Source organism: Papio anubis, chromosome 12, assembly GCF_008728515.1.
Source record: "Papio anubis isolate 15944 chromosome 12, Panubis1.0, whole genome shotgun sequence".
Classification (NCBI taxonomy): domain Eukaryota; kingdom Metazoa; phylum Chordata; class Mammalia; order Primates; family Cercopithecidae; genus Papio; species Papio anubis.
In genome coordinates, this window is record NC_044987.1 from 122,661,105 (window position 1) to 122,666,144 (window position 5,040).

A 5,040-nucleotide genomic window follows, 5' to 3' on the forward strand; every position below is an offset into this window, starting at 1 on the left:
GAGAAACAATTGGCAAAATAAAGGAATTTGGCACTCCCCACCCCCCTCTTTCTCTTCTCCCTTGGACTTTGAGTCAAATTGGCCTGGACTTGAGTCCCTGAACCAGCAAAGAGAAAAGAAGGGCCCCAGAAATCACAGGTGGGCATGTCGCTGCTACCGTCATCTCCCTTCTCATGGGAATTTTCAGGGTAAACTGGCCATCCCAAAATAGCAACAACCCAGACTGGCTCCTCACTCCCTTTTCCATCACTAAAAATCACAGAGCAGTCAGAGGGACCCGGTGAGACCAAAGGAGGGGAGGACAGAGCATGAAAACCGAAATCCATGCAAATAAAATGTAATTGGCACAACCCCACCCCCAAATCTTATATCTCAATTCCCATCCTAAAAAGCACTCATACCTTATGCATCCCCGCAGCCACACGCATGCAACACACAGCACACACACACACACACAGCAAACACACACAGCATACACGCACACACAGCACACACACGCACATGCGCACACACAGCACACATGCACACACAGCACACACAGCATACACGCACACAGCACACGCACACAGCACACACAGCATACACGCACACAGCATACATGCACACACAGCACACGCACACACAGCAGACACGAACACAGCACACACATGCACACAGCACACGCACGCAGCACACACGAACACAGCACGCACACAGCATACACGCATACACAGCACATGCACACACAGCGCATACACACAGCACACACGCACACAGCACACACACACAGCACACACACATGCACACACAAGCACCCACCTGCGCACACACATGGGCACACACGCACACCCCCACACAATTGGATGACAACAATAAGCATATCTAAGCAACTACGATATCTCTACCGATTAGGCCAAAGTTCCGCTAAGATTCTCCAAACTGTTTTCATGGTCTGAGCCCCGCTCCTGTTCCCATCTCCACTGCCCCTCAGCCCTGTCTGTGCCCTGCCTCTCAGAGGAGGGGGCTCAGGTGGTGCCTGAGTGTGCGGCCCGCGGCGTTTGGGATGCGCCCATAGGGTGGGCGGGGTGTGTCCCAGGCGTAATTCCATCTTTCCACCATGAGAGAGGTGCCCTTGCGAGGCTGGCCTCGTTGGCGCCTGTCTCCGCGGCCCCCGCAGTGTGAGCCACGATGCTCCCCATGCCCCACCATCCCGATACACCTTACTGTGTGTCGGCCCAGCCAGAGTGAGGAAGGAGTTTGGCCACAATGGAGATGATGGTAGCCGAGCAGACATGCCCCCACGAGTAGCCTGACTCCCTGGTGTGCTCCTGCAAAGAAGATCTTGGGGAACCCCCACCGGAGCACACTTAGGGATCATCTTTGCCCGTCTCCTGGGGACCCCCAAGAAATTCGGGGTCCTCAGGAGCCGTGCACTGATGCGGGGAGTGTGGGAAGTCTGGCGGTTGGAGGGGTGGGTGGGGGGCAGTGGGGGCTGGGTGGGGGGAGCTTTGGGGTAGGAAGTGGTCCCTGGAGATTTTGGATGGAAAAGTCAGGAGGAGTGACGGCAGACTTGCGTAGAGAAATTAGGAACCCCCAAATTTCACGTCAATTGATCTATTTCCCCTCTTTGTTTCTTGGGGCATTTTTTCCTTTTTTTTTTTTTTTTTTTTTTTTTTTGATCCCTCCTTAGCTTTACGCGCTCAGAAACCAAATTAAACCCCCTCCCTATGTAACAGGGGGGCAGTGACAAAAGCAAGAATGCACGAAGCCAGCTTGATACCATCACGTCCTGCCCTCCGCCATTTATCGCCCTGATTGAATTTTGTTTTTATCTGTCCCTGTTGCTTGTGTTGGGTTGAGGGTGGAGCCTCCTGGGGGGCACTGGCCACTGAGCCCCCTTGGAGAAGTCAGAGGGGAGTGGAGAAGGTCACTGTCCGACCTGGCTTCTGGGGACAGTGGCTGGTCCCCAGAGGTCCTGAGGGCGGAGGGGGGAGTGGGCAGGGTCTCCTCAGGTGTCAGGAGGGTGCTCGGAGGCCACAGGAGGGGGCTTCCGGCTGGCCCAAGGCTGGCCGGAGGGGAAGGGGTTGCAGGTGTGTAAACAGAGGATTCCATCAGGCTGGTGCAGGGTGGCCGCCTTCCGCACACTTGAGGAGCCCTCCGCTCTCCCTCAGTGGCATCTTGCCCGCCCCTCAGCACCCTGCCTTGTCTCCAGGAGGTCCGAAGCTCTGTAGGACCTCCTGGGGGCAAGGTGGGGTGAGGTCGGAGAGTAGGGAGGTCAGGCAGGTCTGAGCCCACAGAGCAGGAGAGCTGCCAGGTCTGCCCATCGACCAGGTTGCTGGGGCCCCGGAGCCCGCGGGTCTGGCGATGCCGAAGCAGCCACCACCGCGGCGCCTAGGGCTGTGGCAGGGACTAGGCTTCTGGGAGGTTTACCTCGCCCCCACTTGTGCCCCCAGCTCAGCCCCCCTGCACGCAGCCCGACTAGAAGTCTAGAGGCCCGAGGCTTCTGGGTCCTGGCGACGGGGCTGGCATGACCCCGGGGGTCGTCCATGCCAGCCCACCTCAGTCGCAGAGGGTCCCTCGGCAAGTGCCCTGAGAGTGGGCCATTCGGAACATTGGACAGAAGCCCAAAGAGCCAAATTGTCACAATTGGAGAACCCACATTGGCCTGAGATCCAAAACACTTCGAGGCACCCCAAATTACCTGCCCATTCGTCGGGACGCCCACCCACCCAGTGTTATATTCGGCCTCACCAGAGTGGGTGTCCCCGGGGCACCTGCCGACGGACCCCTTGCGCCCCCAGGTTTGCAGCTCTCCCCTGGGCCACTAACCATCCTGGCCCGGGCTGCCTGCCTGACCTCCGTGCCTGGTCGTGGCTCTCCATCTTATCTCCTCCCCGTGTCCCCAGTGTCTTCAGCGGGGGCCCCCTCTTGGGTCCCCTCCTCTGCCATCAACTGAAGACCCCCACGCCAAACACTGAATGTCACCTGTACCTGCCGCCTCAGTCCACCTTGCGGCCCGTGTTTGACTCAACTCAGCTCTTTTAACGCTAATATTTCTGGCAAAATCCCATGCTTGGGTTTTTGTCACTAACCTGTTAACGCTTGCAATCCCAATAAAGCATTGAAAGCCATAATCTGAGTGTTCCACTCTTTGACTAGGGTACCGGATTGTGGGAGGGAGGGAAGGGGCTGAGCACCTGGGAGCGGGCAGAGGGGCATAGGAGAAGAGGGGAGGGGAAGGAAAGCCTTAGGGGTGTGGACACCTCCCTCTGTCCCCTGATCACACACATGGGAGAAACGAGAGCGGTTGGAAGCCAGACTCACACTCATGGTTGTGCACCTGAATCCAGGGGGTCTGGGACAGTTTCAGGCCCCAAGTTCTCAAAGATGGGGGTGCCACAAGGATAGGAACCTGGGGGGCTTTTTCAGAGAAAAAGCAAAGTACCATCACTACCAACTCCAGGGAATGCCCCCTCCCCACCAACCTTGGAGGACTGGGGCTGGGCAACCTCTGAAAGGTTTTGGAAACCGTAGCTATTGCTGGAGATGGGGGCTCAGGGCCACTCCCACCCAGGCACTCAGCCCCCTTCCAAGATTGAGGCTGCCCATATGTCATTGGTACCACTGCCTCCTGCCAGGGCTCAGCCTATGCCCACCTGTCCCAAGGGTGCTGGCCTCTAGCTTTCAAGGGTCCCTGAGCATGGCAGGAGGGATAGGCTGGGCTGCTGGGAGCCTGGCCCAGCCTCTTCTCTCCATCCCCCTCCAGGAAATTTCCAGCAGCCTTGGGCAGTGGATCTGCCTCTGCCCACCCCACTGTGGGGATGGAGGGACAGGGGCACCACAGTGGAACCCGGAAGCATGCCCCGGGCCCTGCAGCCTTCAGTGCTGGGCAGGCAGTGGGGAGGGGCCTGACTGGGTTGGGGGCATGTTTGCATCCTGGCACCTGGGGATTCTGCCCCTGGTCAAGCCCTGTCCCTTGATGGCTGCCTCTGTCCCTAGTTTCTCCTGTGCCGGGTACTGGAGGGTGCTGGGCTGTCACCCAAGCCTCTGGGGCCTGAGGACACATCTACACGGACGGTGTCGCTGCCCACACCATCTGAGAACCACTCCAAGGGAAGAGAGAGGGTAGGCAGTGGTTTGGGGAGTTGCCTGGAGGAGGTGGGATTCGCCTTGAAAATGAGGAGGGCTGGGGGTTGGAGAAGAGCAGATTGGATGTGGGGGGCACCATGCCCTTCCCGGGCTGGTCCCTGGCTCTGTACCTCAGTGCTAGGGCTAAGCTGGAGGGCTCAGGGCCCAGGTGGCATTGCTGACCCCCAGGGGGTCAGGGTTGCTCTGAGGCCCTTCTGTAGGTGTACATGGAGCCCTAGTCCTGTCCACCTTCCTGAGGCCAGCTGGAGTTTCTTTCCCTGCAAGCTCAGGAAGCCCTGCCCCGTGCCCCTCCCCCAGCCCTGCGGCCCCCTAGGCCCATGCAGGGCCAGCCTCATGGTCTCCCTTCCTCTCTGGATCTGCTTCAGGGCCTAGCGTCCAGCCCCATGAGCCTGGGCCTTCCTGCTCTTGCCCGCACTGGCCCCAGATCACTTCAACACTGGTTCTCCCTGCACCCTGGGCCTGCTCAGCCACTCCTGCCCACGCCCAGGAGCTTCTCTGCAGCTTCTTTCCTTTCACTTGCAGCCTGGCTGCCCTCTGCTTACCCAGAACCCTTGTGACCTCTCCTGACCTCTCTGCAGAACCAGGCAAAGCCACTCACCCCAGTTCTCTCGGGATTGGCCTGGTCTCTCGCCACCCACTCAGGGCTGCCCAGCCTTCATCCTGCTCCCCTGGGCCCAGCCTCATTCCAGGGGTTCTGAGACTGCAGGGCCCTCTCTTCTCCCCTCTCCCTGCTTTGCAAATTCTCAGTTCATCCTGGCAGCTCCAACTGTCCATCCCTCCACCCATCCATCCACCCATCCCTCCACCCATCCATCCCTCCACCCATCCATCCACCCATCCATCCCTCCACCCATCCATCCACCCATCCCTCCACCCATCCATCCCTCCACCCATCCATCCACCCATCCCCCC